The following is a 10,513-nucleotide window of genomic DNA, read 5'->3' as shown; positions in this document are numbered from 1 at the left end:
CGGGAAAACCCGTGGCGGGGGTCGGGGCTTTTCCCTCCCCCGATGTTGCTCTCTGACGCCAATCGTTTAGCGCCTTTTGTCTGTGATTTTTATTATTGCGCAAACTTGCTCGCCCTCCCTCGTTTTTTACGGCTTGTCAACACTGAAAACTCAACTCTCCGGGCTCTAATTAAGAAGTTCTGATTAATGACGAGCACTCCGATTTGACTATTGTGGCCATTTTATTGGCATGCCGAATCCGAGGGCCAGCAGCTCCGTCAATCATCAATCATGCATTATGTCTGGCCCGTCGCAACTCGTAATTTGATTAGTGTTAGTTAGCCGGTACTCGGTACTCGATGCTCCCTGTCAGCCGTCGTCAGCGCGGCCTCCTAATTCAATCTATCAATTCATTAGAGAGTGTCGCCGCTCGCTTGCGTCACCAGTAATCAAGTAGACTTTTTAATGGCAACTTAATGCATAATCGTTAAGGCGGCCAGCTGTGTTTGGCCAATACTTGTCTATGGTACAGATACAGATATACACATATATTTATGTGCGCCGCAGAGCTGTAATAATTTTTAGGCCTACTGCCCGTCGATGGCCACTGCGAGTGGACAATAATATTGAGTGGTGGGCTTCTGGGAACCCAACGAAAGGGGGTTCCTGCCGGCCCATATCCAAGTCACATAATTTTCCAATCAATTAGCTTTTGTATTGACTTTTGCCGGCAGCAACAGCCTGGCCAAAGAGCCCCCGAAAACTCAATTTGTGTTTCGGGGCCGAGCACACGGAACAACCCATTGACAAGGAGTTCGAACAGGACCACGTTTGACCGGTCAACCCAGTAAGGATGCGTTGACTCACGACCTAAGGCCGACCCTTTTCCATTTGAATACACCGGCAGGTCAGGGAGAGTCCGTGAAAATGATTCGGAGACATCACTAAGCTAAGTGAAACCGAAGTCAATACAAGCAGCGCTACTAATTAATAGCAGCCACTTGCCAATTAATTAATGCAGGTGAGCTTTAAGCCAAACATGACATGTGAAACCAAAGGTTTGGAATTCGCATATAAATACATTGCTATAATTGGGTTTCCGTTCGGTTTTCTCGCCGGCGAGCACCGGAATTTATGGCCGGACCCTGTGACATTTGAGCCTGCGTCCCTCGTCATCCCCGAGCAAAACAGGGGTGGGTGGGCACAGATGGGTGTGGCGATTTCCCGATTTGGCGATGACATTTTAAAGCCGCCTTTAACTAGCTTTAACGAGCGCCATCCGCCGTTCGCCATTTGCCGTTCGCCATCGAGCGACTTTTCCCCCAGCGGACAGCGAACGGGAACGCTAGCCTCAAGCGTATTGAATGTCATCGCCGAGGGCCAAATTGCAGGGCGATCGGTTGTCAAAGCTGTAAAAGTCGCTCCAAGGACTCAGCTCGAACACCTGCGCATCGGGGGGTGTTGGCTCAGGTTAAAGCCCGACCCAGCCAGTGACCTCGGCTCCGAATCAAGGTCCACCACCCCCTGCCACCAGCTTAATTAAGCGGCCAGGGCATTTACGTGTTTGCTCTTATTCTTTGTGTGTGCGTGTGTCTGTCCTTTGGCTCGTAGTTTAGTTTCCCGCAATTACAGCAATTAACACTAAGCAATTAAAGGCAACAACAATGCAAATTACGTGCAACATGCAGCGCTCAGCGAACCAACGCCAGTGCTACGGAGAAAAAATATTCGATGGGAAAGTGATCGACTTGGGGTTGCGCTAGAAATCACACAATTACTTTAGTATACATTTAAATTGTCAAATTAGAGTATTTGGAACCGAAATCTGTTGTTGGGGGAAATAGTATCTACGCGAGGAAGTTGACATGCCAAGACAAATTCGTTTTCCAAATGTAATATAGGTATTAATTTGTACATTTATGTACATCCCGCTTTTGCAGGGTATGAAAGCAAATAAACGGAGCGAAATGTTTGGCTACATCGGAGAGGCTGCCTCCGGCCCTGGCGGAAATAGTTGTATGCAGTTTTAAATTTTCGCCCGCGGAGACGGACAGTGGGACAGGCGCTGGCCGGGAGAAAGATCCCAGGGCAGGAGGACGGACTGAGCTGGGCCCAGGTGAGGTGCGATGGGGATTTGCCCGCCGGATGGCGGATAGCGGATTGCGGATGGCTCGAGGCCATGGCGCTGCGTTAAATGAAGACCGCAAATGCAGCGCAGCGCTCTAATTAAGTTAAACCCAGACACTGGCAAACAGATGCCACACACTCGTGCATTGCTGTGAGAACGTGATCGTGGCTCGATAATTAACTAACGGCAATATGCAGCGGACCAAGGATATATGTGGCTGCTGCCACCCGCCCACTGCCGGGGCGAGGTGTCCTCGCAGACTCGCACTTTGTTTACAGACAAGGACTTCAAATGGCATTGCACTTGAACTATTTCTGCATATTTTTATTTCGAATTCCCAGATTGCGGATTGTTTGCATCTCTGTGCCTGCAATTTGTTGCTGGCCAGCAAGCAAATTGAATTTAATTTTAACAATTTCGTTTGCTGCTGGAGTGTCCGAGAGCAAGTTGTTCGAGGCAAACTTGAGCGGAGGCACAGACAACACAGTCATGTTCCTGTCGGTGCTGCCGTTGGTAATTTTAATTGCCGGCACGCCCAGTCCGGCTCGGCCTTCAAGGCCCAAAGTGGCAGACAAACATTTTTGCCCGAGCTGTGTGAAAAATTCCCCAAATAATTTCTGGGTATGGACAAGTTAAACAAAATATATATACGAAATATATGATTTACTACTGAGTTAAAGATCATTTCGCTAAATTGTGATAAAACCATCTATGTATTAATTTAAAATAATACGTTTAGAAATTTATGTTTATACTAAACCAAGAAAAGAGGTTATTTAATTTAATTAAAAACTAAATGTATTAATTAAGTAGAGTAATCCCCTAAGGAAATAATGAAAATGAAATAGTTATTTAGAAGTACTACATACATATAATGAAAGCTGAACTTACGCCTCAGTTCTTAACGTATTGTTGGTTCCAATTGTCCAAAGTCATTCCTAATTATTTCCTCACAAATATTCTATTTATATAATCATCGACCTGCTTTAAAAAAATAATATTAAATTATTATCCAAAAGTACTTTTTCGCAAAAAATATTCAAGAATCTGGCTAAAACTGAACAAAATTTGACCGTTTGTTTTGGCTTCAATTGGAAATGTATTCAGCTTATTTTATGTATGGCAAATATTTGGAATCTATTCAGAGTTGTGCCCAGTACCATCTGCATAATACCCGTGTATTAGTGGGTTTTGCGCCATAAAAATCCGGCGAAACGTGAGCGGGCATAAAAAAGGACGCTGCCACAATATGACAATCCATTGAATGACCATGGATCTGCCTCATATCACAAACAATAAACAGCCACAAACGCCAACAACAATGGAGCATAAAAATGCAGCAAAAAACAGCAAAAAAGAAAAACAAAATAAAGGGGAAAACTAAAACAATGCCATGAGGGGGGAGCAGTCGGAAAATGGAAAAGAGTTGGCCAAAAAATATAAATCGCCTGCCAGCTAAGCAAAATGTCAGAGCCATAAATATCATAAAAAATATATTATCAAGCGACCATGAATTGGAAGGAGGCGGGTATACGCAGTATAAATATCTGTGTATACGAGTATATACCATTTGGGAATAGGAATTTCGGTTCTTCGACATGCCTTGTAAGTGGTGGCTAAAAATTGTGTGTTAACAGGCACTCGAAGAGTGTCTGCAGGCGGGCGGGGAGAAAATATTTTAATACGAGCAATAAAATTAGAACAAAATACGCACTAAAGCTAAATTGAAAAGAAAATCGTTATGGTTGACACAAAGTGAAGGACATAACCAAATAAAACCAAGCCATCCTCGAGATTTGGGGCTGGGAGGGGCAATGACGAACCAAAAACGATTCGAGCGCGTTAAGCAAAACGCGCTTTAGTGGCGGCCCCGGCCAAAACTGCACACACACATATGTAATCAGAGCGGCGGGAAAACTCTAGGAAAAACACATTTTATATGCTTGTTGTTGGCTTGCTAACTTTGGAACAATTTTCGTATTTTTTATGCGAGATTTTCCCCCGCTGGTTCTCGTTCTCCGCTTTTTTAATATTTTTTCATGCGAGTTAGGGGAGAATAAAGGCAGCAGCGAGGAAAACTTCTTGGGTTTCCAATAATTTGTTGTAGCGAACTTGTTTTGCATGTGTGTTTGAGTGGGCAGGGGCTCCGGGGTATTCGTGGGTGTTCTTGTTAGCCGCTCTACATATATCAAGCAGCAGCAAAAACGAGGCAGGGCAGGAAAACTCTAACAATACAGCGGGACAAAAAGGAAAAATCCTAAGCAGTTTTCCACAAGCAGCAGCAGCAGTTTGTAAAATATATTTTTATTGCTTTGGCCGACACACACGCTCCTCGCACTACACACAGTTGCCAACAGCGGGACGAGGCGACTCCTTCGGTCCTCGTTTTGCCATTGACTTCTTCTCGCTATTAAAGCACCAACAAGAAGCAACAACAACCACTGCGGAAATAGCGAAGCTGTAGCATGCTTTTTGTCATATTTCACTGGGCGGAGCTCGAAGTAGCCAGGGCAGCGCGAAGCAGAGGCAGCAGCAGGATCAGGACACGCATGTTGCGTACGAGGATGCGAGCACTTCATAAAAAACACTTTCGCTACAACTACAACGGCAACAAGCAGGGAAGTGTGCTGGCACAGTGGAGAAAGTTGTGAAGTATTGGAGGAAGTAATGCATTTATTTGTAGGTAAAGTAACTACAAGCTTGTATCCTGGAGAGACAAGGCCAGATCGGACCACCAAAAAAATTATATGTATTTCATGCTTATAGAATCTTTATATTTACACTATTCTCTGGTGAATTTAGATAGTTATTATAAAGTTCGGATCCTAAGACCGTAAAGAAGTAGTTTTAAATGTTGTATTAGGTGGAATGTGTTGGCCCGTATTTCTTGCGACCTGCTCCACGGTGCGTCATCTGTTTGGGTTCGGTTCCGGCCGGACTACTTACTACTTCAGCTGGCATTATTTCATGTGCGAAGTCGCAGCGTGTTGTGTTTGCTATTAAAAATGTCAGCCACCGCGTGTGCGAGTGTGGCTGTGTGTTGCAGCTGTAAAACGGACGCTCGCACACACATGTGGCCGAGAACACGCTTTTAACACCGAAATGAACTTGTTCGCCTTGTTTATGAGCTGATAAAAAACAGTTGACCAACATTTGTGGAAGTGGAAATTGACTTTAACGGCCGGGGAAGTAAATTAAGGATCTTTTAGGGGGTATGCGTGGGGCAGGACAGTTTGGGCAGGGACTTCCCCGAGGGACGTTACTCTCACCTACATCCGTCGGATTTGGCCTACTTGCAGTCGCAGTTATCATTGCCTTACAGAGCCATAAAAAGCTCCCAAGGAGTCTGCCAATTGGCACACTTCTGGCTCAGAGGCTGAGTTTCTCTTAGCAAAGAGCGAAAAGCTGTTGAGGCAGAAGAGAAGGCTCTGCTGATTACAGAGCTCTGTGGAGCCGGACAACAAATTGTTTATTGGCCTATCTGAGTTTGTTAATAGAATAAGGAGTGTAAATTCTCCGAAACAAAGTTGTTTAAAGTAATATAAAGGTTGTGGGAACTTTGCTGTTTTTGATTCTGATAAATTCCTCGGTTTTGATTGATGGACAGGTGCTGGTATCGGCTAGCAGGCAACAGGTGGCTTTTTGATTGATGCTCTACTGCTGCTGATGAATGATTGATGATGAAAATGACTATGTGGAAACAGAATCCCAGTTTGGAGTACAGAGTATGAAGTATTTTATATAAGTAGGACTAAATATTTACCTAATTTTTAGCAGACAAAAAAGTAGATAATATTTAAAAAATTTACTTTTATATTTTTAAGGCCTAGCCTTGTAATTTTGCCCAATTTGTTGTAACTTTCTCGACCCATTCTAGCACTGAAGCCTTAAGCAGTAAGAATTAATCCGCATCTTTGAAAAGCAGATGTAAATTTTAGCACATTGCCAGCTGTTTTTTAGAACAAGCTGCGCCGGAGAAAGCCCGAGAGAAACGAGGTAGCCCGAGAGAGAGAGTCGCAGAACTGCCGCAGGCTAATTTGAAATGTAAACAAGATTAACGCTGCCATAATCCAGCTGCAGCACACCCATCTCTCCATCTATCCGTGCCTTTCAACACCGAGCTGCCTACTATTAGTGACTGAGTTTGGGCCATTTCCCACTCATCTGGTGTATTTGAGGACTCCGTGTCAAAGTCCCAGGAACGCATCCCAAAAGCGTGCTATAAAATCGCAGGCCGCGCTAACAGAGCCCTGTTGTCGGCAGCATCCACAGCCTCCACAGCCTCCACGGCCTCCACTTCGGGTGGCCGCCTTCGGGGCTGGAGCCATCTCTCGAGCGCGCTCTCCGCCTGTCGTCCGCCTCTCTTCGGGCCGCTCATTGGGCGGCTGTGAGCGCTTCCGCTCGGCTCCGGTCGCCCGCTCGGCACGGATGCTGGCCGAGCTCGGCGCCTCGGTGCCAGCGTGTGTACCATAAAATCGGTTCAGTGAGAGTTTGCGATCCCGCGGGTACGGTCGGAACTAACGGGACTTCGACGACGTGGCGCGCACAGTGCGTATGAATTGTTTTCCGGCCCTCTGAGCAGGCCAACCGTGCACCCAGAATCCCTGCCGAATCGAGTGAAATGCGGGAGTAGTGTGGATGGAATAGATTAATCCAGCAGTACGCTGTGCCCATCCTAGAACCTAGTACCAAACTAAGAAGTGCAAGTGCGTCCAGAGCCGCGTCCACCGAAACACCCGCCCAGAACTGGTCCGCAATGTAAGCAGCTGCCAAATGTCGTTCCCCTAGTTCTGTTGCTGACAAGCAATTTGCAGCCATGACGCTGGATTCGCGAATCGGCGCTCGCCCATTCAGAGATCCGACGCTGATCTGACTGCAGTGCCCCCACTTGCTTTCAATGAAAATCATTTTCATTTCCACGGACGGCGCGCAGAGCCATTGAAAGGCGCACGGGGCCGAGTGGCGTCGTCGTTCTCGTTTGGATTATTTTGCCAGTTTAGTGGGTGTGCGTCTATATCTCGGTCTATATCTGCCAGCTCGACGTGTCCGTGTGTTTTTATAGTGGAGCCGGCAGATAAAACGATTTCCCCGCTCAGCTGCTCGTTTCGTAGCTTTTTGCGGACTTCTTTCATTTGCTTGCTAAAACAGTTTTTTGCTGTGTCCAACGAGCAGCTCGTACAAATTGCACGAAAATTGTTATTGTTGAGCGTTTTAGTTATTTATCTGGTGGTTCTTTCCTCGCTTCTCGCTTGGTTTTCCGTAATGCATGTGCCGACAGTTCTCCTCATGAAGAGTGGCCCTGCGAATGCCATCGTATTTCATGGCACTGGACATAAGTGCAAAATTGCTGGCCTTTGACGGCCATTAAGGCACTGTGAAATGTGAGCTATAAACTCATAGAGACACGCAGTGCCACCCCACCTCGCCACCCAAGAACATAGGTATATATTTGTTTAAATTGCTAAATTGCTGAAGTGTGCGTGTAATGAAATTACACAGATGAATGCCACTTCAAAGCAAACTGTTGAGGCCTGTGGTGGCGGCGAAATCGAATGTGCACGATAAGCTGCAGGGAAAAACATCGACGGACTCCCGCGGATTGCGATGCTGCGATATGGGACTAATGCCCCGGAATTATGCAGGGAGGTGTGCGTTTATGGCCAGCTTCTGTCTGACAAACTGACTAGAATGGTGATCAGATGGAGACGACCAAATTAAATGAGTGCGACTAAGGGAAATGAGTGTATTAGGATCTTAAAGATTGCTAGGCCCTAAGTGTGTATCTTCCAATGGTTTTTATATATTTTAATTCGTATTTTTCAACCCGTCTAATTGGCCTTTGTTTTAGTCAAAATTAAGACACTGATTTTATCTCAGTGTTTGTCTAGCTATCAATATTCTTGGGTAGGTTATAGGAACACTTTCACATACCGGGCTTATAATACATTTTATAGGAATTTCACACTAATTGCATTCCGGCTCAATAACATTTCGATTAGCTCCGAAGCATTCCAGTGTCCCCAATAAATAACATATTTCTTGTAAATATCCAGTTTTTTACACCCGAACATATGCACACATGCCACAAAAGACTATTGTTTCAATTGCAACCCGATACCCGCTGCTTCCATTGTGGTTCCTAATCAGACTCATTCATTCGCTGTGCCAAACATTAATTACGAATTCTGACACAAATTCGACAGTCCAACATGCTGGAGTGGAGCAGAACAATGGCCCAGCGATTTGGCGACAAAGGCCATTTATAAACGACACACGATACAGCATAAACAAAATTATTGGGGACACCGAGAACAAAGTGCATCAATTCGGAATGGAAATGCGAGTGGAAGTGAATTTTAATATGCAATTAGTGCTGCGGACAGCTGGAGACCGAGTTTATTTGCATATCAAAACGCTCCTCGTCAAGGCGTGGGTGGGCGCAGGGTGAGGGCTGACAAGGCCATGCCACTTGCAAGTGCTGAGGGGAGTCCTGATGCCGGCTTAATGTCGTCACGCAAAGAGGCTACCAGGCTCACCCAAGTATGCAGCACAATTAGCAGCCCGAGGAGGAAAACAGCTGCTGGGGTGTGGACATGTGTGCGGGTGATGATGATGTTGACGATGGCGCCAAGTGTTGAACGCTCTGATTGCTGCCCAGTCCTGCAGGTCCACCCCACACACTCACATCCTGACGGCCATTAGAATTTTTAGTATTCATAAAATTGCACTTGAACCCTTGCGCAGCGAGGCAGCCATGCACGGCTTTTTATAGGCTCACTTAGCGCACATAAACCGCTAAAAAAGTGGCAGGGCCAGGTAGCAGCCAGAGTATCCTGCTCGAGGACCCTCCTGTTGCCGGCACACCCGCGCACTTGTAGACGCCATAATAATATTGTAACTTTGCACTTCAAATTGCATTTTAATGCAAACACACTTCATTACATTTCAAAATAAAGGGGCGAGCGGCGGGGGCGGGGGCGGGGGTGGGCGCAAACTTGCACGCCGGAAATGGAAAAACGTCGACACACTTTACTGCAGCTGCAGCCGGAAAACTCACCGCCACTCACACACACTCGCTCGCTTGCTGGCTTGGCAAGTTTGTAAATTGAAGTGCATGTCGATCGAAGGTGGATGCCTCGCTGGCGAAACTGGCACAGTGCTACCCACACCCGTGCACCAGCACACCCACTCGCCCACATCCGAACTAGCACTCGCTCACAGGCACCTGCCCATCGAGGTTACGTATACGCAGCGTACTCCCTGGCAGGAGCCACCTTCACCTTTGGCCCTCGGCTCCCTCGGTTTGCATTAGCTAATGCGACTCGCATTTTATTGGGAGCGCTTTTTATTGGCTGCACACACAAGTTTTTATCCTTGCATAACCCATTCACCAAACTGATTTGCCAAAGTTTGGCAAGGCCCCTGGTAAATGGATTTTGAGTGGCTCATATTTAATTTGGGGCCAATTTCCACGACCGAATGTGTGCCAAACATTAAAGCTACTCTCGATTTGGCATGTAAATTCAATCAGCTACACTCGGGCATTTGGTCCACGTACCGAGGTTTTAATTAAAGCTTTCACTCCTCGATTCAATTAAATGTTGAGCGCAAATCAAAACTGCATCTCGACTGTTTGGATATTTTTAGATTAGATTTCATTCCCAGGCGTCGAAATTTTATTTAGCACTCCCAACCGCTTTGCTCCCCTTGCGTTCGTGCTGTGTTGACTAACGATTTACAAATATTTTCACTTTATCGGAATGGAAATCCATTTGCAGGCACTGCTTGCATTGTAAATAAATTTAGAGAAATTTATTAGCGCCGCTTTAAAACATGATGAAGTGGGCTCCCACCTCTTGTCAGTTTGCGGTTGCGGGGTCTCAGTTGTCGGTGAAGTTTTATTCACTTTACATTCAGGTCGATGGGCATGTAGAAACTTTAGGGCGTAGGCCGCCGACTGGGAGCTGAAATAAAATTAGTGCAGCCAGCTAAAAGCATTGGGCCCTGTAAGGCCGTCGATAAAATCCAGCTAGAGCGAGTCAATATATCATAAAAGCACGTCGCACCGAGGCCTCGGTTTTGCGGCTGCTTGTGTGGGGTTTTTACAGAAAAAGAAATTTCCTGTTTTATATTTTTAGTTTTTTGAAATTAAAAGTTGCCTAAATACATAAAGCAACCCTTTTTTGGGGTATTGTTTATGTTGCACTCATAGAATATGTTCTAAATATTAAAACATCTATCGAATTCCAAAAATATTTGGTTTTTAGTTGTTTTTCAAGTAAAGTAATTTCATGAGATATCTTTAGAATATAATATCTTTATGCCCAATATTATTTGACCAGTTTTTTTCAGTGCCTCGTTCAGTATTATTTGAGCCAGTCTGCGTGTAGTCTAGAAAGATGAGCG

The 10,513-nt window shown here is 45.6% G+C and overlaps 1 protein-coding gene across 9 annotated transcripts in view; it reads left to right on the top strand.

The window, feature by feature from the left end:
• The first annotated feature begins 1,961 nt into the window (after positions 1-1,961).
• LOC108029676 (nephrin) overlaps positions 1,962-10,513 on the top strand; it is a 65,786-nt gene continuing 57,234 nt past the window's right edge. For 8 of the 9 annotated variants that reach the window (XM_017102121.3, XM_044092036.2, XM_044092035.2 and 5 more), the window contains exon 1: positions 6,614-6,865. The gene's annotated coding sequence lies outside the window, so the exon portion shown is untranslated. Of the gene's footprint in view, positions 2,096-6,613; positions 6,866-10,513 lie in introns of those variants that run through there. The other variant, XM_050887496.1, reaches the window with a different exon arrangement.

The sequence above is a fragment of the Drosophila biarmipes genome, chromosome 2R (genome assembly GCF_025231255.1).
Source record: "Drosophila biarmipes strain raj3 chromosome 2R, RU_DBia_V1.1, whole genome shotgun sequence".
In the NCBI taxonomy this organism is placed as follows: domain Eukaryota; kingdom Metazoa; phylum Arthropoda; class Insecta; order Diptera; family Drosophilidae; genus Drosophila; species Drosophila biarmipes.
Note: the sequence above shows the minus strand (reverse complement) of the source record. Positions and strands in the feature narration are given on the sequence as shown.